Raw genomic sequence first — 25,514 nt, 5'->3', positions numbered from 1 at the left:
CTTCTACCATTTTGCCTTTTATTCTCCATTCCTGCTCTACTGGATTTATTTCTATCCCCTGAACAAGCTAAGCATGCAGCAGAGGCAATGGGAGATAATACATAAAATACAAATATAATACATAAAAATAATGAAATATATTATTGATGATGGGTGCCAGATTCTTCCATTTTTTGGGGGAAAGGAGTTACAGGTATGGAAAAGGAGTAAACTAGAATGAACACTGTAATGGATTGGAATTAGAAGTATTCGTGTGAACTTGTGGATTTCAGTGTATATAGATGGGTATGGAAATAAATATAGATACAGGAGACATACATTCCCTAATTCTGGCTGAGAGCAGCACCCCTTTCCCCAACACCCAATAGCAACAAGCACACCAATGGTGCAGAAGTTGACTTCTACATGCCATTCTCCACTAAAAGGAATCAGGACTCCTTATAAAAATGGCTGATTCCAGAGTTGGTGCAGCAAAAGTGAAAGATGAGCCTGGAATATTTTATTCTGCCGGACAGAAAGGAAGTACTCAAAGAATGATGGGGACATGTTAAAAGGACACAGAAGTCAATTTAAAGAGAGTTCTCATTGGCCAAAACGGGGACTGTTTGAACAACAAAATAATGTTTGTAATAAGTTATGAATCCATGAGTCCTTATTAACATAAATTAATAAATGAATACATTGAAGGTTTGGTGAGACTTTACCTAGTTTCAAAGTACTGCTTTACAAACTGCTTATTAGTGACAAAGGGAAAAAGAGTAACTGTAAAGTGGAGAATTTTGGCAGACATCGCTTTAATCAAGTGATCAGAGTTAAACAGAACAAATCAAAATTCTGTACACTTGGATTAGATGGAATGAGAAGAACAGAGTAGTACATCTGTGATGTTCCTGACAAAGGTGCATTACTTGAACTCATTAGGAATCTCAGACAAATCCAAGTTGAAGGACATCCTATAAAATAACTTAAAAAATCAAGGTCATGAAAATCAAGGAAAGACTGAGGAACTGTTTGGTATTGAAAGAGTCTAAGAAAACATCACCTGTAAATGTAGTAGGTGATTCCAGATTAACTCTGTCTCCTATAAAGGAGACCATAAGTGTTAATTTCCTGATTGTAATGGTTGTATTGTGGATATGAATTCATAAAGTATTCCTAGTATTAGGACAACAAGTCAGCAACTTAACTCTCAAATGATTTGGGAAAAAGTGCTTTGTAGTGTATTTGCAACTTTTAAGTTTGAGATGACATCAAAATAATATGATGTATGCAAACAAAAAGAATGCAACTCTCACAATTCTTTCAGCTAGGGATTCAGGCAGGACTCAGCTGGGCATTTTTTGTGCTCCATGTAACAAAGGTTACGGTCACTCACTCAGCTGCATTCAGCTGTAGCTTGGGCTAGAAGTTCCAAGAAAGCTTCACTCACTGTCTGGCTCCTCTGTGCTTCTCCACATGGCTCCCTCTGCCTCTACATGGTGTCTCATCATTCAGGAGTGTAGCCCAAGCTTCATTCAGCATGATGGCAGGGTTCCCAGAGCAACAGAAGAAACAGTGAGGCTTCTTAAAGTCCTCTTCACCTGGCTGGTGGTTGCATAGGTGTGTTTGCTTTGTAAAACAACAATCATGCTGTATACTTAAAATTTTGTGCACCTTCTAGTACATAGGATATACTTCAACAAAAACAGTAGAAATAAATTATGGTTACTGTTTTTCTAATTGCACATCCTCTTTTTACCTTTCCAATTAAGGTAAATAGGATATACTTCAACAAAAACAGTAGAAATAAATTATGGTTACTGTTTTTCTAATTGCACATCCTCTTTTTACCTTTCCAATTAAGGTAAATAGGATATACTTCAACAAAAACAGTAGAAATAAATTATGGTTACTGTTTTTCTAATTGCACATCCTCCTTTTTTACCTTTCCAATGAACACCATGTGGTAGGCAAATTCTTCCTGGGATGAAGCTGAGAGTAATATAAGCATATGCATTTGATGACCTTACTTTCCAAACATCTACTAAAATAGTCTAGCAAATATAAAATGGATATATTTTGCCTAACCCTGGAAAGGAAAGACCTATCTCACTTACATATCTCAAGACTCAAGGAATTTTCACAGAGCTAACATAAAGCAGGAAAGGAGCACAAACCTGTTGGCAGTTTCTTTTAACCATTTTCTCTAAGACAAGGTAGAGAATGGCTTTGATTCATCCTTTTTGCTTGCTAGGAGAACTGGCTGGTTCACAAATACTTATTAGCCTCCCACCCTGGAGGAAGCCTCTTTACAGGTTTGCCCCCAGGGAAAGACTTGCCTGGCCCTGTTCTCTAAACCACTCAACAAAGAGGAAGCCTGCTTGGAGAACTGCCCCTGGGAGATTGCGATCAGTGTAGCCAAGACTCAGCTCCTGCTCAAAGGAAGCAATCTGAGAATAAGCGAAATATATTTTAAACAAACCCAGTTAAGATAGATTGTAACTGAATGAGCATCAAATTATGGAAAATTAAATGTGTGAATTAGGTCTTGGTCAGTTATCCCATAAAGGAGAACAAAAAGGCTGACGGAGATTATTAGATAAAAGGTAAGAACATGGAACGTAGATGTTAGTAATCTGATGTTGTTTTTACTGAATTGCAGAAAGCAATAAAGGCAGAGAAATAAAAGAGAAAATAACAAAGACATTTATAAGTAGATATGTAATCAGGATCACTGAAAAAGATGTACACCTAGATATGTTCTGATAAAATTTCAAAGATAAAGAAATGTTACATACAACAAGAAAGAAAAAAACTTTTCTACAAAGTAAAGATACTCAGACTGGATTATTCCAGATGTTCACAAAGATGGTTGAAATATTGGAAGCAAATTAAATACTTCTTGATAGAATTAACAGGTTACTCTTTTGAAGGAATGAATACCTTCACAATATTTAGCCTTCCTATCCAGGAACATGATCAATCCCTCCACGTGTCAGATTGTCTTTTGTGTCTTTAAGTAAAATTTTTAGTTTTTTCCATTTGGGTCTTGATCATGTTTTTTGTTTGTCTGTTTGTTTTAAATTAATTAATTAAATTTTGGCTGCGTTGGGTCTTCGTTGCTGCACACGGGCTTTCTCTAGTTGTGGCGGCGGTGGGGGGACTACTCTTCATTGTGGTGCGCGGGCTTCTCATTGCAGTGGCTTCTCTTGTTGTGGAGCATGGGCTCTAGGTGTGCAGGCTTCAGTAGTTGTGGCACGTAGGTTCAGTAGTTGTGGCTCGCGGGCTCTAGAGTGCAGGCTCAGTAGTTGTGGCGCATGGGCTTAGTTGCTCTGCGGCATGTGGGATCTTCCCGCACCAGGGCTCGAACCCATGTCCCCTGCATTGACAGGTGGATTCTTAACCACTGCGCCACCAGGAAAGTCCCTTGCTCATGTTTAATAGATTTAATCTTTGGCATTATATGGATTTTTGTGTATTTATTTGTTTTTCTACTGTATCTTTTTTCATTATATTTTGTAAATGACTGTTACTGATACATAAGGCTACAAATAAAGACCATTTGTCTGTTCCATTTCAAAATGTATACTTTATTTTTTCTTATCTTACTGCAGTGCTTAGCACCTCCAGTACAATGTTGATACTATCAATCTTTGCTTTTCCCTGACTTGAATGGGATTGCATTTAATGTTTGACCATTAAGTAAGATGTTTGCCATAGAGTCTGGTAGGTCAGTTTTCTCAAGATATATTCCTAGTGTACTAAATGCGTTTATAGATTTTTATTTAATTCTTTTTTTGTCATCTTTTAGTATGATCACTTTTATTTAACTTTAATCTGTTAATATAGTGAATTTCATGCTTAGACTCTGTAAAGTTGGTGCATATTTATATTCCTGTGATAAACCTAATTAAGCAAAGTATTCACTATTAACATACTGCAGGAGCTAATTTTCTAGTATTTATTTAGCATTTTTGCATCTTTGTTCATTAGTGAGACTATTATAATTTTTTTGGGTGTGCTATAGTTGTATTTTAGAAGGAAAACCATGGTTATGTCTGATTCATAGAATGGGTTGGAAAGATTTTTTTAAACATGTGTTTCTAGTTTCTACAACAAAAAAAGTATTGAAACTACATGAAGAAATTGTATAAAACTGGTTAATTTTTTTAGAATGGTTCTTTGACAGATTCCAATGTCTTCTAAAGTTTTAATGTATTTGTTGTTTTTACCTCTTCTTGACTCAGAAGTAACATTTATATTATGTTCTCCTAGAAAATCACTCATTTCAAATAGCTTGTCAAATTAATTTTGCATAATAGTTAACAATATTATCTAAGAATCTTTAATCTCACCATATGCATTTTTGTCCCTTTCTTGCTTTTAATGGTGTTTAATGATTTCTACTCATTTTTTTCTTGCTTAGTCTTACCAAAGGTTTTTATGTTTTATTGATATTTTCAATAAAGTAGCTTTTAGTTTTCTCAATTAACATTACATTTTATATTTGGCTTTGGTTTATCAGCTCATTTCTTTGTTCTTTTAATTATTTCTTTCTTTATTGGGATATTTTTTGTTATATTTTCCTCTAACTTCTTGACTGGAATATTTAGCTCCTGTATTTTATTTTTAATTTAAAAATTTTCATCAGGGCTTCCCTGGTGACGCAGTGGTTGAGAGTCCGCCTGCCGATGCAGGGGACACGGGTTCGTGCCCCGGTCTGGGAAGATCCCACATGCCGCGGAGCGGCTAGGCCCTGTGAGCCGTGGCCGCTGGGCCTGCACATCCGGAGCCTGTGTTCCGCAACGGGAGAGGCCACAACAGTGAGAGGCGCGCGTACCGAAAAAAAAAAAAAAAAAAAAAAAAAAATTTTCATCAAAGTAGTATATACAAATAGATAAATTATCAAGTAGTACTAAAGGCTTAAATCAAGAAATACTAGTCTCCTCTTTCTACCACCAAATATAACTCCCTAGGGGCAGCCATTTTCAATTCTTTTTTTTTTTTTTCATTTTCAATTCTTTTAGCTGTGTCTTCTGCTACTTAACTCCATCTTTTTATTTATTTATTTTTTGTGTGTGGTACGTGGGCCTCTCACTGCCGCGGCCTCTCCTGTTGCGGGGCACAGGCTCCGGACGCGCAGGCTCAGCGGCCATGGCTCACGGGCCCAGCCGCTCCGCGGCATGCGGGATCCCCCCGGACCGGGGCACGAGCCCGTGTCCCCTGCATCGGCAGGCAGACTCCCAACCACTGCGCCACCAGGGAAGCCCCATCTTTTTAAAATTATACCTATGAACTTATCAGTTTTAGACGGAACCTATAGATTACCTATTATGGTAGTAGAGGATTTACCTCTGTACTTCTTTTCTCCCATTCTCAAAGAAATTTGCTAAAGCAATAGCCAATGTATATATTCTTCTGATTATATAAATATTGTTCACTATTGAGCCAAATAATGTACCTTGATCATGCATGCTTTCTGTACACCTTTCTGGCTTTCCTGCAATTAATAATTGACTCCTTTTTTATTTGCTTACGTTTTTTCTGTACCTAGCTTTAGTTTTTTTCAAAATGCTCCTACCATTTATTTTTCCAATACACCTTGCAATAATTTTTCCAAATGCTTAATCACATCAGATAATCTATGAGTTCCGTTTTTATTTTGCTGGATACCTTTTCCCCAAAGTCCTCCTGACTCTAATATGAACTGATTGCCCTCTAGGCCTGGTGTATAATTATTAAGATGGAACATTTCTTTATCATCCTCCTGTAGCATATCTCCTGTTTTCTAGCTCCCATGTATTGTTGTAGATTCTTAACAGTCTAGAGAATGTACTCTAGCTAGTTTAAGTCCAAAGAAGTTTATTTATACAATCATTGAAAGAGCTAAAGGAAGAATCTCTTGTCTGAACCTTCAGGACCTCTCCCAAAGTAATACATAGAACTAGGTAGTGGCTGACTCTGTCATGATCAGGAAGCTGCTGAATCAGGAAGATGCTTCCACAATGGCTGGCACCAGAACCAGGCCACCTTTGCCACATCAAAAGTTGCTGAATCTAAAAGCCTCCTGTTAAAACAGGAGGATCCCTGGGAATCAGTGTGCCATAGCTGCCAGCTCTAGCACATCTCTCTTCTCCACCATCTGTATCAGTCTCTACCCTCACATAATTCAGTTCCAAATAAAATTCTTTCAGAGTGTATCTGCTTGGCTCAATCCAAATAACCTGAATCTGGAAACTTAGCTGCAACTTAAATCTAAATTCTGGTATAAATAGCTTTCAGCTTTCCAACCTCTGCATTTCATGAAGGCATGCTGGGACAAGGGTGAAATAGGTGTTGTGCAAACTGTTCCACAATGTGTGCGCAAGTGCTCTTGGCTACCCAACGTTTATACACACCCTTCTTCCCACACTTAAACTTCCAACAACCACATATTCCCACTTAACACAATGCAAATATACTTTGTACTAATAAAAACATCCTTACCATCTTTCCAAAAGAGGAAACCCAAAATCTTTTCAGTCACAGCATTCATCTCTGGGTGATGCTCTTTCCTACTCTAGTTCAGTCACAATCCTCTTTTGAGAACCTGTGACGTGTGGACTAAATAAATTCACCACTACCGACACACTCTATATAAAATAGCAGAAGAAAAAAGAGGGAAAAGCAAGCAGGAAAGAATGAATTACCCAAACTGTTAAGCTGCCATACTAGCCTGAATCACCTACCAGGATTTTTATAGGAAAGAAAAATATGCTTTATTCGTATTACTCTTGCCTTAAGTCTCTGTATTTTCAGCTTAACCTGTCATCTAACTTGTACAGTCACTCAAGAATAGCAATCACTAAATCAGCCTTGATAAGAGGAAGTACATTTTGATGAGCCCATACATAATCTCCATTATTGCCATCATTGGTAACTTGTACTTGAGCCTATTAAATATTCATTAGAATGGCTGGAGAAAGGGACTGATTATATCCAAAGAGCAGATCAATTTGTCCACTGATTATTGCTCTGATTATTTAGAGCTTTCTCTAATGTGGGGTGGGGTGGAGAGTTGGATGATCATTTACATGGAACACAAATATCCTCACATTCTGAATCTAGGCTGAGAGCTTCATATGTATAGCTTAACCAAATCTCCTTGTTATCAGTTCTCCCAATGGGCCTTCTGTCCAGTCCCTGACCATTCATCTAAAGGGTAGTGCCATAAATCACTATTGATTTTAACCTTTGGCCACCTAACCTTCCAGGCAAAGCAGATAACCCATATTGCTGCCTAAAGCTCTTCCCACCAGGAGTGGAATTGTTTTTCCCTGGCCACTTCTGGGTGGAGTTCTAATTCTTTTTTTTTCTTTTGGTGCATTTATAAATTTATTATTATTATTTTTTCTGCTTAACAGTGTTTTCTTTTAAAATTTTCTTTTCTATATTTTTCAGTTTTATTGAGATATAATTGACATACAGCCCTGCATGAGTTTAAAGTGTACAGCATGATAACTTGACTTACATATATGGTGAAATGATTACCACAATAAGTTTAGTTAACATCCATAATCTTCATTAGATACAAAAAAAAGAGAGAGAAATTTTTCTTCCTTGTGACAAGAACTTTCAGGATCCACTCTCAGCAACATTCAAACACATCACACAGCAATGCTAACTATAGACATCATGTTGTATATTTACATCCCTAGTACTTTTTCTTTTTTTTTTTTGGCTGCGGCGGATCTTTGTTGCTGCGCACGGGCTTTCTCTAGTTGTGGCAAGCGGGGACTACTCTTTGTTGCGGTGCACAGGCTTCTCCTTGCGGTGGCTTCTGTTGTTGTGGAGCACGGGCTCTAGGCACGCAGGCTTCAGTAGTTGTGGCTCGTGGGCTCAGTAGTTGTGGTGCACAGACTTAGTTGCTCCACGGCATGTAGGATCTTCCCGGACCAGGGCTTGAACCCGTGTCCCCTGCGTTGGCAGGTGGATTCTTAACCACTGCATCACCAGGGAAGTCCCTACATCCCTAGTACATTTATCTTACAACTGAAGTTTTGTACCTTTTGACCACCTTTATCCAATACCTCCCATTCCCACCCCCACTTGGAGTTCTAATTCTGTGGCAGTCTGCTTCTTGCCAGTACCAGCACATACTCCAAAAACTATTTAGATCAGGCTTGAATTTTTCTTCCTCAGTTAACTGACAATACTAGACTTCCATGAGGCCATATGTGTGGGTTCAGGGAGAGGAGCCAGTGTATAGCATAAGTGCAATGGAAGAGTGAGCCACCTGTTCACACAACTTACCTGTCCTTTAAGGACCTGCTTCAGACCAAACTCAGCTGCTGCTTCCACTTAATGATGGAGTGCTCTGGTCATGCCCAGCTTTTCACTGTGATGGATTAGATAAGAAAACACCCAGTTTGTGATGAGTAACCAGACTAATTAATCATTTAATGTCCTGTGGTCAGGTGTTTAATCTTTATCAGGACCCAATAACAAATTAAGGGATATATATGAAAAGGGGAGTAGTTATTTGCTGAAGAGAGAATGACTTTGTGATAAAATCCAAAGGAGCTTTGATATGATTCTCTTATTTAGGCCTGCCACAGGTTTCTACACAGCACTCCAAATTAGTCACAGATATGTCAATTGCCACTTTATTTTCTGTATTTTAAGGACCAGGTGCTTGCATTGAAGCCCAGAGCAGCTGACATCCTTCTCTTACTCTAGGTTTATTTAATGTCAGTGGTTTTATAGGTTACTCAGGAAAGGTCAGAGATGTACACCCAACTATGGCACATATTACCTACAAAATGCAAACCATGCCACCGAGTGCTGTGCCTTTTTCTCAAAGTAGAATTGCAAGGTGCGTGATTGTATATTTCTTTTTGGAAAGAATATCCTCATGTGACTCAAACAACTGGAATCTCAGGGACTTCCCTGGTAGTCCAGTGGTAAAGAATCCGCCTTCCAATGCAGAGGATGTGGGTTTGATCCCTGGTCAGGGAACTAAGATCCCACATGCCGCAGAGCAACTAAGCCCATGTGCCACAACTACTGAGCTCGTGTGCCTCAATGAAAGATCCTGCATGCCTTAACGAAGATCCCTAGTACTGCCTCTAAGATCCAACACAGCCAAAAAAATAATAATAATAAATAAATATTTTAAAACAAACAAACAAACAAAACAACTGGAGTCTCAGAAACTTTACTGAGGTGGCAGGACCATGCACTTTTATGGGACTTATCTTCCATCCTTTGGCACACGTGACATCTGCTTACCAAGATAGTGATGGTGTACTGCTGTCCACATTAGTGAAAGCAAGGTGCTTCTGGTGTTCTCAGCTTATTAAGACAGAAAAAAATGCATTTATCAAATCAATAGCTGCATACAAGGTGTGGTATTTTGTTGATCTGGCTCAGTAAAGAGATAAAAGTTGCAACTATATACTCTTCCTGATTAAGCTTATGGTGCCAGAACCTATTTGTCTTCTGCACAGGCAAATGTCAAATTCAATGGAGATAAGCTGAGGACTAGTATTCTTGTACTGGTTGTTTATTTCAAGTCTTTTAAACCCTTTCAAGCACTAATTTCAACGATTCTCCCTGAAATTCAGTAGTGCTTTAGGTTTGCTGTTTTGATTGGGAAGGATGTTCTACTTGGCCTTTTCTTTTTTCTTTTTTTTTTTTGGCTGCTTGGGAGATCTTAGTTCCCCAACCAGGGATTGAATCCAGGCCACGGCTATCAAAGCACCTAGTCCTAACCACTGGACCGCCAGGGAATCCCCTACTTGATCTTTTCTATTGTAATAGCCTACTTGGATGGGGAACCAATACTAGAATTCTACCAACTGCTGAGTATACTATTCCAATTATATACTCTGGAATAGTGGAAGTAAACATAGGGTGGGTTTGTAAATGTCAGGACCCACTGTAAGATGGACCTGAGCCCAACCGTGTTTATGACATGACCTGTATAAGTCAAACTCAACTGAGTGACCATAGTTAAGTTCTGGGTTCCCAGGGATTCATGGCAGCTCAGAGCTACACGTCCAATAATCCATGGAGAATATTTCTCTTTCCCCAGTGTACAGTTACCTCAGTAAATGGCACAGGGTCTTTTGGAAAAATCCAGGAGCTTTTGTGAGGTTTTAATATAAACTAAATTTTCTGGAAAGCAAGAATCATGTCAGTGAAGCTATTACTCTATTGTTTTGCTCAGAACTTCACCAATACTTGTTTCATTATTTTGGAAAAATTGTATCACCAACTACAATACTGCCTGTGAACTTTTATCTTCAAAACAATACATCTGTATCAGTCTACATTTAGAGCTGTTGTACTCAAGGCAATTCCACATATAGATGTAGACATAGGACTACTTTGCTGCTGTGTCTTCTAGTAGAGTTGTGCTTAAGCATTCATACATTGAAATAATAATATTTTCCTTTTATTTGTTCATGTTACAGTTAGAATATTATATTGATTTAAGAAAATAATATGTATAAGTAGGTTAAATTAAATATGAATTTCATTTGAGAACAAAGGGGATATTACAAAAAAATTCTCATAAAGAGGGGGCATGAGGTCAAACAGAGCTGAGAATCACTGCTTCATATATACCAAGGAATTTCTGTTATCTCAGCTTAACTCAGCATAGAATACCATTAAATCAAAGCCAACAATTAGAACTATTCTCAGCTGCTTGAGTTAGCTCACTGAATCCAGAAGCTCTCCTGGATACATGCCAAGTGATAAATTCAGCCCAATCTAAAATTATGTTCCTGCCTTCTGATCTAACATCCTTAGAATTCATTACCACACATATTCACTGTCCAGGGTTTGGACAATATAAATGAACATTTAGAAGCAGCCAGTCTGCCTGACAGTTTTTGACTCCTTGTACCCTCCACTCCTACCCCACACCTGCTTAAGATCTGTTGCAGCAGATACGACATCTGCTAAGGCCTTGCCTTCAATAAACACTTTCAAAGTCATCACAGGTGGTAACAAGTGTTTTATCGCTGGTGCTTGGACTAGCAATGCCCCATTTTTTTCTCATTATGGTTTTTTGATACTGTTTCATAGAAAATATGTCTTTTTGTATTTTATGGAAGAGGTCCAAAATGGAAATTTTCTTCTGAATAATGCTAGATAATTTCAGAATTATGTTTTGCCCCCAACCCCCATTGGATTGTCAGTTAAAAAATATCTTGGGGGAATCTACTATGTGCTGGACATTAGGTAGGTAGGCATCAGGGCTATTAGACTGGCATTGTCCCTGCTCCCATGACATGTGGTTTATTGTTTTTTTCTTTTCTTTTTTTTGGCTGCACCTGCACAGCATGCAGGATCTTAATTCCCTGACCAGGGACCGACCCCGTGCCCACTGCAGTGGAAGAGCAGAGTCTTAACCACTGGACCACCAGGGAAGTCCCTCCCATGACATGTTAAAGATACTTCACTTTACTTCCTAAGTTCTGAAGAACTTTTTCATGGTCCACATTTAGTCTTCATCTCTTTCCTCATTTCTTCATGAGGTGAAATCTTTCCAGAATTTATATTTGTTTTTGTCAAGAACAGTGACAGTTGAATGGATACTTTTACCTAATTCTGGATTATGCCTAAGTGATTGCTAGTTTAATCCAAAGAGGATATATCTACTGTATGCAAAACATTATACTAAGAGGTGTGGCTAATAATAACAGCTAGCACTTACTGAATGCTTAATAAGTGCCAATTACTTTTAGGTACTTTGCATGTATAACTTGTTCAGTCCTCAACCACTCTATGAAGTTTTGCTATTATTACTCCATTTTACAGATGAAGAAACTGAGGCATTAAGTGGATTAGAAGCTTACTCAAAGTCACACACCAGTAATTAAATTTAGGAGGTTCACATCCAGGACCAATTCTCTTCACTACTTCCTTGTGATAAATAGGACACTAAGTTGAAAAATATGACTTGCTTCAAATAACTTGCCAACAAGTGGAAGCTTTGAAAATTACTATAACTTATTATTAGTTAAAAAAGAGAGTCAATCAAGATTCTTGAAGTTTTTTAGAACAACTAGCTCAGGTAACTTTTCTATTGATTTTCTTTCGCTTTCACTTTTTTTTTTCCCTCTAGTGATTCACTTGACCATTCATGAAATTGTACTCATCTGTGTTGACTCTTTGATGTTATGGTTTATCTTCTCTGCTAAAAGGAAGAATTCCTTGAAGGTAGGAACCATGTGTTATTTATCTTTTTATCCTCAGCACCAAATATATAATAGAAGATGGCTAAATATCAGGACTAAATAAATTACTGTATTCAAAATAAGTAGCAGTAATTATTCATACTTAGTATTTACAAATACATTTCACTTAAGGGCACAACAGTGTTTTAACACCTTTGATTGAATAACTTTCAAAAATATTCTCATAGGAGAGTTGAATACTATTATCCTGTATCACAGTCAAGGGCTTAACTGTCAACAGGTCAAATGCCTTATGACAAGTTAAGAGGAAAAAACAGCATCTAAGTGTTTCTCTTCTTATTACAAAAAAGATTTCCCCCAACTTAAATGAATGCACATAAAAATACAAAAAAAAAAAAAAAAAAAGCTTAACAAAGATACTTTATCAAAACCAAGCAATATTTAACCACAAAACATTAACTTACATTAACTTTATATGAGTAAGTTATTTTGAAAAGCAACTAAAAAGATCGTGTTCTGAAACTTCTTTCCATGCTATTTTTGTTTTCTACACATTATTTTAATAATAAGGGCTATATCCTCCCATGAGATCTACAGGGCGGATGTGAGATAAGCCACAGATGAGTTAAATTGTTTTGGCTTAAATAAGGAAATGTGGTGGCTCCAGATGCTTCCATGCTCCAAGCACACCGGGATCTAGTAGGCAATAGAAACTGGGCTAAGACTCAAATAAGAGGGGTGGTTTTAGTCAATAACAAAGCCTCCTCCTTCAGTGTTTCCGTAAGCAAAAAAAATATTTTTCAAAGAAAAATGTTATTACAGCATAGTTATAGAAAAATTCTTGGTAAACAAACTCCAGCAAAAGATGATCCTGGCATCTCAAATGTCTAACTGTAGAAACAATTATTTTACTCTTACATCTGTTCCAATGACTGTTTTCCCTACCTCTATTCGTGGCTTCACTATCCTTTGAAGTGACCAAGCTAGAAACCTCAAATTTCTTCTCCACAGCTCCTTCTCCCTCACCCTTACATGTCAAAGGTTTTCCAAGTCCTACCCATTTTACCTTCTAAGTAGATTGATCTCTTCTTCTCTCTTGTGGACTATATGACAGTCTCCTACATGGTTTTCCTGCCTCCAGTCTCTCCTCTTCCTAGTCATTTTTCCTCACTAATCTGATAGTTATTTATTTAGCTAAGAACTACCGATGGCTCACCCTTGCCTACAGATCAGAATACAACCTCCTTAGTATGATATTCATGCCCTCCCCAATCTTTATCATCACCTTATTTTCTTCTACTTCCCTGAAACCCTGTACTCTAACAAATGTCTTCTTGCCATTCCCCAGATATGTGTAATGTCTCGAGCTCGTCCACACACATGTCGTTCCCTTAGCCTACAAAGTCTTTCCTCTGTACTCATCACATGGCCGACTCGTAGACTTTCTTCAAATCTCAGCATAAATGTGACCTCCCTGCGAAGGATTTCTTGGCTCTCCCATATAGTTATTGAACCACTCTCATTTCAAACTCTCGTTCCTCACTGAGAAGTCTTTTGATGCCCTACATTTTCCAGCTCCCTTCTAATGAGGTAGGGCCATGTGACTTCTTCTGGTCAAACAGCCATGAGTGGAAGGGAGGTGTGCCACTTCTGGTCTAAAACACCTAAGAGCTGGTACATGACCTTCTAATGCTCTCTTCTGTTGGTAACTATGGAGGTCTTGTGATGAGATGGCAGAACCACAAGATGGAAATGGCCTAAACATACCACGTATTGGGGGAGGGGGGTTTTGCTCTGGAAAGCCCTTTAAACCTGCATTAGAATTCATATAAGCAAGAAATAAATTTTTGTTGGTTAAGTCACCGAGCTTTAGAGTTTATTCATAACCTCACGTATCCTATTTCAACATTCTGTGTCTCTATTTAGTCTTTTATTATGCTGAATACAATAACGTGTTCATTATTTTCCTCTTATAGTATGAACCCTCAAGGTCAGACATTATGCTTTGTTTTGCATCTAACACAGTCATTATGACCAAAACTGAACTTGTTGAAAATTGAACTCAGCATATTCAAATTTTACCCCCAAATGTATTCTTCTTCCAGCATTTCCTTAAATGACATCACCATTAACCCAGTCGCTCAATCTAGAATCTAGAGATTTCTTTCCTATTGTCTTCGTAATCTTCTAAACTCAAGAAATAAACCCAGGAGGTACTTATTCTACCTCATATGTATGTCTTGAGTTTGCCATGTTTCTCCATCCCCTTATCCATCATTATCTATCTCCTACTGGGATGATAGCCACCAACTTTCTAAATGGCTCTCTTCCATTTGTGATTCATTTTTCAAATTTGCAAATATTATCATGTTACTTCCATGCTTAGATAACATCCAGTTATTTAATATTCCCTTCAATGACTTCCAGTTACTTTTGTATTTCTTATGTCATATCCCATCTTACTTTATTGTAATTATTTATTCAAATTTTTATCTTCCTCTTTTGGGTGTTCTGAGACCCAATTTCCAACTTAGTGGTGAGGGGGGTAAATTCCCCACACCAACAAACAATTCTTGGACACCAGAGGAGTGTGTCCAAGAATTCAACTCAATTCTGTCACTATCTATCAGGAGATAGCATCAGATTCCACAGGTTAAGGGTTCAGTCCTATAAGATTACCACCCCCTTACACACACACACACACACACACACACACACACACACACACACACACACACACACACACACACACACACACACACACACACACACACACACCACACACTTCAGACACCAGTCACAAACCCAGGCTGTTACCTGTGGTTCTGATCAAGCAGCTAGATTGGAGGTTCCAGTGACTCCCTCCTTGGACTTCAGACTCCATCCCAAATCTAGGTGTTACCCGTACTTCTGACCAACTGGTTATAAAGTAGAGGTTCCCACGACCACCTCCTAGGTTTGATTAATTTTGCTAGAGTGGCTCACAGAACTCAGAGAAACATTTTACTTACGAGATCACCAGCTTATCATAGAAGGATATAACTCAGAAACAGCCAGGTAGGAGAGATGCATAATACAGGTATGGGGAAAGAGCGTGGAGTTTACATGCCCTCTCCCTGAGCGCCACTCTCCCAGCATCTCCATGTGTTCACCAACTGGGAAGCTCCCTGAACCCCTTCCTTTTGCGTTTTATTGGAGGCTTCATTACATAGGCATGACTGATGAAATCGTTGACTACTGATGATTAAACTCCATCTCCATTCCCTCACCCCTACTGGGGGTGGTGGGAGGGCGGAAGGTGGGACTGAAAGTTCTAACCCTCCAATCACAGGGTTCTAACCCTCCAATCACTGACAACCAGTGGAGCCCCCATCCTGGTATCAATATTTAAAACAAAATCAAAACAAAAAACCTTGGTCTTTAACTTCAGGTGATCTGGAATATAAAAGATACATCGCTTATGAATGAAATCAGGCACACATGTGAACTTATTCTTTGTGTGTCGCTGACCCTGCCTGTATAAGAAGGACTCTTTCCTTGGCTGTACTGCCTCAGCAGGGGGAAACATTCTATTTTCTGTAGCTCCAGTGCTGCTATGTAATTATATATCTCAGATGAAGGGATAAGATTGATCAGGATGGCAGCCTGATAACAATGATTCTTTCATGCACTCAACAGACACTGATATGATGTTTTTATAATGAGCTGTCTTAAGACAGAAGTTCCAGAAAAAGAAACTGGCTTGCAGCCAGGCACCTTCTCATTGTGTCTTCACATGGAAGAGAGAAACAGGGAGCCAGAGAGAGAGAAATATGGAGAGAAAAGGGTGGAAGCACTTGCTCTCCAGTGTCTCTTCCTATAAGGGCACTAATCCCATCAGACCAGGGCCCCACCAGCATGACCAGATCTAACCCTAATCATCTCCTAAAAGCCACAGTGCCAAGTAACCATCACACTGGGAATTAAGCCTTCAACATATAAAATTTGTGTGTGGGTGGCGGGGGAGAGCACAAACATTCAGCCCATAACAATAATTTAATGTTTTTTTTTGCCTTTAAGCACTCTGGCTATTGGGAGTTACCATGGTGCCAATTTCCAAAGTATGTTACTTTCTTTCTTTCTTTCTTTTTTTTTTTTTTACATTTTGCTGTTTTTTATTTCCCAAACTTTAGCAGTTTGCTTTGACCTTCATTTTGTGACATAGTGATAAGAATTCTTTAGAAGTGCTTATTTTCTTTTTCTACTTAGGAAGCCATGTGGAATATTTTCACTTATTTGCCTTATGCAGTGATTATATTGCTACTCCTGCTTTATAGCCTGAAGTACTTTCATTGCTAAGACCTCAGTTATGTCACAGAGGTCCTTTGTATTCAGACTGTCCTTTCCACAACTCATTCCAGAATAAGTGACCAATGCTTCCATTAGCACAAATGTTCAGATGCTATTAAAAACAAAACAAGGGTGCCTTATGCCTAAGAAGTTGTACTGATGTACATGTAAAACTGGACATCTAAAAGACCATCCAGCTCTTTGAAAGAAAATGTCATTCTTGTATTCAGTGAATACTCTGATGTCCAATTACTTCCTGGAATGACTTCCATGAAATCAGTTTGAGTCAGTATTAATTCTTGCTTTGGAAAAGCGTACCCTTTGTGGTTAACAAATGGGTATAGTGAACACACACCAAAGAACAAAAGTGAAATGTTAGTAGAAAACTATTATTACTTCAGTCAAATATGATTGGATAAAGCATTGAAAGCTCTATACCTAAAATTGTGGCATGCTAACACTTAAAAGCAAGTTAAGGACTTCAATTCTGTATAATTTACTGGACAGCTAAAAAAATGTGATGTGTGGGGAGAGGATTGTTCAGCTTTGCAGTCACTAAGTTTACCTAAATATTAGACAGGTGACCCTGTCTCTGGACTTGGATGAAAATGGACCCTTTCCCCTTCATGTGGAACTAACACCGAATAAGCCTTGCCACTACAGCATATTTATGAAGTCCTTGAGTGGTTTAACATTAAAGTTTAACTTTTAAACTTTAATAATTCAGGTTGCAGCCATGGAAAAAATAACCTAGGTGCATAACTTAGGGCAAATTGAAGTTTTCTTTCCCTCAGTTGATGTTATCTATAAGTCATTTCTTTTTGTCATAGAATTCAAACTAAGACTATAATGTGTATATTTGTGTAATTATATTTGTCCTAAACACTATTATTTGTAGGTTATTTCTATTATGCTTATAAATTGTTTTTAAATTTTAAAAATTGGAAAGAACTTTATTTATGAGCAAAGCATTCATTCAGAAATAAATGTCACCATTACTGACATAATTATCAAGTCTGGGTGAATGTTAATTTGAAAATATAATACAGCATGAACTGATGTGTTTGACAGGCCATGTCTTTGATAAGTCAATATGGTTTGAGGGGCAGTATTACATAATAGTGAAGACAAAGACTCTGCAGCCAGACTGCCCATGTTTGAATCTCAGCTCTGCCACTTAGTAGCTGTGAGATCTTAAGTAAGTAACTGAACCTCCCTGTGCTTTTGTGTGCTCACCTATAAGATAGAATGATAGTAAAACTACATACCTCATAGGGTTATTATAAAGATTAAATGAGTCAATATATACTGAGCACTTAAAATGTCACTGCAACCTAGAAAACTCCAAATTAGCACTTATTATAGTATACACAATGGTTAGGGGCATCAGCTCTCGTGCCAGACATCCTGAGTTTAAATCCAGGCTCCACCAGCAGCTAAATAACCTTGGACAAGTCACCTACTATTGCAGTGCCTTACTTTTTTCATTTGAAAATGGGGATAACAGGTATGAGGACTAATTGAAGTAACAGAGGCAAAATGCTTAGAAAAGTGCTTGAGACATAGTAAATATCAGCTATGGATATTATTAACACAGTAGGGAGACTAAGTTATATTTATGTCTCCTAAATATCAAGTGAAATATGATATCAAGTGAAAAATGTTATATCCTGTTTCTCCAGCTTGGAGAATAACTTAAGGTCACATAATTTTAGTAGTAATATGACACCAAATATCTATCCTGCTTTATTTTGAGAATGTTTTTCATTTTCTGGGTCCCCATGTCATGGTAAGTCCAGAAATCCAAGGGTTGTTACTCGGTCTAAAGGGGACAGTTCTGATGACTGTTCTCTGCTATTGAAAGGCCATTGCTGCTCCTGTAGTACACCCTCAGGGTACTGGGTTAGAGAGGTTGTGGTGTCAGCCAGCCCTTTCCAAACTGATCAAACCACAGGGTCCTCTTTCTCACCTCCATCCATGGACAGACTCCATGATCCAAGCAAAACAATCACAATAATAAACATTATATTTCCTAAGGTCCCATTAATTACATTTTAAATAACATTATAATAAAGAACTGTATAATGACAAACATCATTACAAAACCCCCAAATCTTTGGAAATTAAACACATACTTGTAAATAACCTATGGGACAAAGTAGAAATTACAACAGAAATTAGAAAATATTTTGAGCTGAATAATAATAATAATGACATGGCACATAAAAATTCATAGAATGTAGCTAAGGTGGTGTTTAGAGGGAAATTTATGTCCTTAAACATATATATTAGGGGGGAAATGGCTGAAATCAGTTATCTAAGATTTTATATCAAAAAGTGGAAGACAATATCAAAGTTGAAGGAAGACAATAATAAAACAGAAATAAATGACATTATAAACAAATAATAGAGAAAAACTACAAAGCCAAAAGCTGGTAATTTGTAACAATCAATTAAACTGATAGATCCTAGTAAGTAAAAAAAGAGAAAATACAAGTCTCAGGAATGAATAAAGTTCCTGCAATCATTAAAAAGAGAATAAGAGGTTATTATGAATAACTCGATGCCAATAAATTTGAAATTTAGATGAAATCAACAAGTTCCTTAAAAAACACAAGTTGCGGGCTTCCCTGGTGGCGCAGTGGTTGAGAGTCCGCCTGCCGATGCAGGGGATACGGGTTCGTGCCCCGGTCTGGGAAGATCCCACATGCCGTGGAGCGGCTGGGCCCGTGAGCCATGGCCGCTGAGCCTGCGCGTCCGGAGCCTGTGCTCCGCAACGGGAAAGGCCACAACAGTGAGAGGCCCGCGTACCGCAAAAAAAAAAAAAAAAAAAAAAAAAACACAAGTTGCCAAACCTGACTATAAAAGAAACAGAAAATTTAAATAGTTCTATATTTATTTTAGATATTGAGTATGCTATTAAAATGTCTTCTCCTATCCTACCCACCCCCTCCACCCCCCAAAAATATCAGGTCCAAATGGCTTCACTGGTAAATTATTCCAAACATGTAAAGATGAAATAACACTTAGAACAATTCCTCCAGAGAATAGAAAAAGAGAAATACTTCCCAAGTTGTTTTCTAAATCCAGTATGCTCTTGATAATAAATCCTGAAAAAGATGTTAAAGGAAAAAAAAAAAAAGAACATTAACATAGATGAAAAAATTCTAAATATAGTATTAGAAACTAAATTCAGTGATAGATAAAAAGATAATAGCACAAGCAAATTGAGTTTATACCATGAATGCAAGGTTGGTTTAGTATTTAATAATTAATCAATGTAATGCAGCACACTAACAAAATAATATCATATGATGTGCAAAATAGAAAAGTCATATAAGCATTTCAAAAGATGCAGAAAAATCATGACCAATTCCAACATTTATTCATAATTTAAAAAAGACACTTTTAACAAACTAAGAGTATAAAGGAAATTCCTTAATCTGATAAAAGGTAAACATAGAAAATGTACAACAAACATACTTAATGGTGAAATGTTGAAAAGAGTTCCTCTGAGATCAAGAACAAGATAACAATGTCTACTATCACCACTTCTATTTATCATTTAACAAGAAGTCCTAAGCAATGCAAGCTGAGAAAAAAAGAACTGAAAGCTATTTAAAAGGAAAAAAACCCCAAAAAACAAAACTGTTTTTGTGCACAAATGACCTTATTGTGTAGATGGGAAATCTAAAAGAAATTTCAAAGTATTAGAAATAATAAGTGAATTTAGCGAGGTTTTTGGATTGCTAGATACAAGGCCAATATAAATCTATCAATTATATTTTTATATTCGAGTAACAAACAATAGGATAAAAAAAGAAAATACTTAGCAAAACATTTAATTTAAAAATGTACAAGATTCTACAAAGAAAACTATCAAAAATTACCAAGATAATCTAAAGAAGGACTAATTAGAGGGACATATCATATTAAGGGATGGAAGACTCAATAATGTATAGATGTTACTTCTTCCCAAATTAATATATAGATTGAATGCAATCACAAGCAAAATTCTAGGTAGAAGTTTTGTTGAAAATTGACAAGCAATTTTTAAACTGTTTGGAAAAGTAAAGGACAAGAATAATCAAATAATGGTCTTGAAGGAAAAAAAAAAGTGAGGACTTCTCTTGGCAGTGCAGTGGTTAAGACTCCATGCTTCCACTGCAGGGGTCACGGGTTAGATCCCTGGTCAGGGAATTAAGATCCCAAATGCCACGAGGCCAAAAAAAAAAAAAAAAAAGTGCTGGAGAACCTTCACTTCTGGTTATCAAGACTTACTACAGAGCTACAATAAAACAGATTACAGAAACCTGAATCAAATTATTGGGCACTTGATTAGTGATAAAGGCCATGGTGCAGAGTAATGTGGGAAAGAATAGTCTTTCCATTATTAGTGTTTAAGCAATAGGGCAGCCATATGAAAAAAATATATCTTGACCTCTATATCATACCATATACAAAAATCAATTCCAGATGCATTAAAGGTTTAAATGTGAAAGATAAAACAAAATTTCCAGATCGTAACATAGGAAGATATGTTAATAACTTTAAAGATTTTTAAATTATTTTTAAAAATTTCATGGTTAGAGGTTTTTTTTAAATGAGTGTACAAACAACACTTTTTTTTTTTTTTTTTTTGCCACACTGTGTTGCTTGAGGGATCTTAGTTCCCTGACCAGGGATTGAACATGGGCCACAGCAGTGAAAGCGCCAAGCCCTAACCACCGAACTGCTAGGGAATTCCCGAAACAACACTAATCCTAAACTTCAAAATTAGGTTACATTAAAATGAAGAATTTCTTTCATCAAAGGACAGCATTAAATGAAATAGTATAGGGGAGGAGTGGCCAAGATGGTGGATAGGAAGACCCTGAGCTCACCTCCCCGCAAGGGCGTACCACAGTTACACCTATTTACAGAGTAGCTATTGATGAGGAAGACCTGAAGACTGGCAGAAAAGATCTTATACAACTGAAGATATAAAGAAGGAACCACAATAAGACTGGTAGGAGGGGTGGAGACACAGTATAGTCAAAACACATACCCCTGAATGGGCAACCCACAAACGGGAGGATAATTACAATGCAGAGGTTCTCCCCAAGAAGTGAGGGTTCTGAGCCCCACACTGGGCTTTCCCAGCCTGGGGGTCCTGCACCAGGAAGACTAGCCCACAGAACATTTGGCTTTGAAAGCACTTAATTTCGGGAGAGCCAGAGGGCTGTGGGAAATAGAGACTCCACTCTTAAAGGGTGCACACAGGGCTTCCCTGGTGGTGCAGTGGTTAAGAATCCGCCTGCCAATGCAGTGGACACGGGTTTGAGCCCTGGTCTGGGAAGATCCCACATGCCGCGAATCAACTAAGCCCGTGCGCCACAACTACTGAGCCTGCGCTCTAGAGTCCACGAGCCACAACTACTGAGTCTGTGTGCCACAACGACTGAAGCCCACTCTCCTAGAGCCCATGCTCCGCAACAAGAGAAGCCACTACAGTGAGTAGCCCCCGCTCGCCGCAGCTAGAGAAAGCTTGAGCAGAGCAACAAAGACCCAATGTAGCCCCCCCCCAAAAAAAAAGGGTGCACACAAAAATCTCACACTCTGAGACTCAGGGCAGAAGCAGGAATTTGAAAAGATCCTGAATCAGACCCACGTGTTGATTCTGAAGAGCAACCTGGAGAGGCAGGAGGCAACTGGAGCTCACCCTAGGGACATAAACACTGGCAGCAGCCATTTTTGGGATCTCATTCTGTTACAAAGACACTGGTACTGGCAAGCACCATTTTGGAATCCTCTCTCTAGTTTCTTAGTGCTGGGGCTGGCACATCCCCCCACCTGCCTGTTGGCACCAGCACCAGCAGGCCTAAAGCCAAGCAGCTGGCTGGGCAGGAACACAGCCCCACCCCCAGCAGGCCTGCTTCCTTAGGACCCCCTTGACCCTGCGGCAGTCCCAGGACCCAGTCCTGTCCAACAGAGGGCCCAGGACCCAGCCCTGCCTGCCAGTGCACCAGAACTAGCCCTGGGACACTCAGGGCCCTGCAGCCAGCCTTTGGGAACTGGCCCCACCAAGCAGCAGGCTGAGACCAACTCTGGGACCCCCCAGGGCCCTGCAGGCAGAAATCCCAGGACCTGGCTTTACCCAATAGTGAGATGGCACTAGCTCCAAGACACCTTGGGCCTCTCAGCTAGTTGCCCCAGTATCTGGCTCCACTTACCAGTGAGCTGACACCAGCTTTGGGGCACCCTGGACCCTGCAGCCAGCTGTAAGAGAAACTAGCCTCACCCACCTGCCAGCTGATGCTAGATCTAGGAACCTCAGCCCCTCAGCCATCCATGCTGAGACCTGGCCCCGATTACCAGCATCTGACAGTCTCCATATAACGCAGAGTCTGACAACCAAACAAACCAGGGGCCAGTCACACCTACCATTACCACCCACAGTAGTCTGCCCTGCAACAGAAGGGTCCACGCAGCCCACACAGGGGCACCCCTAGAGCATATACCTCTGGTGACCAGAGGGGAGTATGCTGCTGGGAAGCACAGGATGTTTTCTACAAAAGGTCACTTCGTCAAGGTCAGGAAACATAACCAATCTACTAAACACATAGAAATAAAAACAGTGAATTAGGCAAAATGAGGTGACAGAGGAGTATGTTCCAAACAAGGAACAAGATAAAATCCCAGAATAACTAAGTGAAATGAAGATAAGCAATCTACCTGATAAAGAGTTCAAGATATGGTCACAAAGATGCTCCAAGAAACAAAGAACTCAGGAGAAGAATGGATGAATAAAGTGAGAAGTTAGAAGTTTTTAACAAAGAGTTAGAAAATAGAAAGAAGAACCAAACAGAGCTGAAGGATACAATAATTGAAATAAGAAATACAGTAGAAGGAATCAACAGTAGATTAGATGATACAGAGGAGTGGATCAGCGAACTGTAAGATAGAGTAGTGGAAATCACTGAAGCTGAAGAGAAAAAAAAAAAATTTGTTAATGAGGACAATTTAAGAGACCCCAGAGACAACATCAAACATACCAACATTTGCATTAAAGGGGTCCCAGAAGGAAAAGAGAGAGAGAGACGTGTGGAGAGCATATTTGAAGACATGATAACTGAAAACTTCCCTAACCTGGGAAAGGAAACAGATATTCAGGTCCAGGAAGCACAGAGTCCTAAATAGGATCAACCCAAAGAGGACCACACTAGGACATTATGTCCAAAAAATTGGACATAATATATATATACATGGCAAAAATTAAAAATAAAGAGAGAATATTAGAAGCAGCAAGGGAAAAGCAACAAGTTATGTACAAGGGAACTCCCATAAGGCTATGAGCTGACTTTTCACCCAAAACTCTGTAGGCCAGAAGGGAGTGGCATGATATAAAGGAATGAAATGGAAAAATCTACGACCAGAAATACTCTACCCATCAAGGCTTTCATTCAGATTTGAAGGAGAGATCAAAAGTTTTACAGATAAGCAAAAGCTAAAAGAGTTCAGCACCATGAAGAAGAAATGTTAAAGGGAATTCTCTAGTCAGAAAAGAAAAGCCCACAACTAGAAATATGAAAATTATGAAAAGAAAATTCTCATTGGTAAAGGCAAATATACAATAAAGTTAGTAAACCAACAATGTACAAGGTTAATAGATGAAAAGGTAAAGGTAGTAAAATCATCTATATCCACAAGAAGTAGGTAAGGGATATATTAAAATAAAAGGATGTAGAACATGATGTCACAGAAAAACATGGGGAGGGGAGTACATATGCACGGTTGTTAAAATGCATTAAACTTAAGAGATCAGCAACTAAAAATAATCATGTATGTATATGTACATAGGTCAGTATATATATACTTCTTGGTAACCACAAAACAAAAATCTATACTAGGGCTTCCCTGGTGGCGCAGTGGTTGAGAGTCCGCCTGCAGATGCAGGGGACACGGGTTCGTGCCCTGGTCCGGGAAGATCCCACATGCCGCGGAGCGGCTGGGCCCGTGAGCCATGGCCGCTGAGCCTGCGTGTCCGGAGCCTGTGCTCTGCGACAGGAGAGGCCACAACAGTGAGAGGCCCGCGTACTGCAAAAAACAAAACAAAACAAAAAATCTATACTAGATACACAAAGAAAGAGAAATGAATCTAAACATAACACTAAAGATAGTCATCCAATCACAAGGGAAGAGAGCAAAAGAAGAAGAAAGGAACAACAAAGAACTACAAAACAACCCCAAAATACTTAACAAAATGGCAATAAGCACATACCTATCAATATTTTAAATGAAAAGGACTAAATGCACCAGTCAAATACAGAGTGGCTGGATGGATACAAACATAAGACCAAGATACAAACACAAGATATGTGCTGCCTATAAGAGACTCACTGTAGATCTAAAGACACACACAGACTGAAAGTGAGAGCATGGAAAAAGGCATTCCATGCAAATGGAAATAAGAAGAAAGCTGGGGTAGCAATACTTACATAAGACAAAAGAGACTTTAAAACAAAGAGTGTAACAAGAGACAAAGAAAGACATTACAAAACAATAAAGAGATCAATCCAAGAAGATATAATAATTGTAAGTATATATGCACCCATCATAAGAGCATCTAAATACAATATAATTAATATATAATTAATAATATAATTAACCCTGCTGTATGTTATAATGAAAGTTGTTAAGAGAAAAGTCCTGAGTTCTCATCACAAAGAAAACAAGTTTTTTTTTCTTTTTTTTTTCATTTTGTATCTATATGAGATGTTGGATATTCACTCAACTTATTGTGGGTATAAGTCAAATCATTACGCTGTACACCTTAAACTTATACAGTGCTCTATATCATTTTTATCTTAATAAAACTGGAAGAAAAAATAGTATAGTATCTGTGATTTTGCTTCAAAATAATTAAGTGGTGATGGAAGTGGGGTTGGGGAGAAATGAGGAAATATAGCTGAAATAAGATCGGTCTTAAATCAAAAAATCTTTTTTTAAGCTGGGGTTTCACTGCGTAATTCTCTC

General features: G+C 38.4%; 1 protein-coding gene across 1 annotated transcript in view; it reads left to right on the top strand.

The window, feature by feature from the left end:
- Positions 1 to 16,661, top strand: part of NPL (N-acetylneuraminate pyruvate lyase) — a 216,786-nt gene extending 200,125 nt beyond the window's left edge. The window contains exon 12 of the transcript XR_007473719.1: positions 16,651 to 16,661. The gene's annotated coding sequence lies outside the window, so the exon portion shown is untranslated. The remainder of the gene's footprint in view (positions 1 to 16,650) is intronic.
- Positions 16,662 to 25,514: the final 8,853 nt, after the last annotated feature.

Source organism: Orcinus orca, chromosome 1 (genome assembly GCF_937001465.1).
Source record: "Orcinus orca chromosome 1, mOrcOrc1.1, whole genome shotgun sequence".
Lineage (NCBI taxonomy): Eukaryota > Metazoa > Chordata > Mammalia > Artiodactyla > Delphinidae > Orcinus > Orcinus orca.
This window is presented reverse-complemented; position numbering and strand designations above follow the sequence as displayed.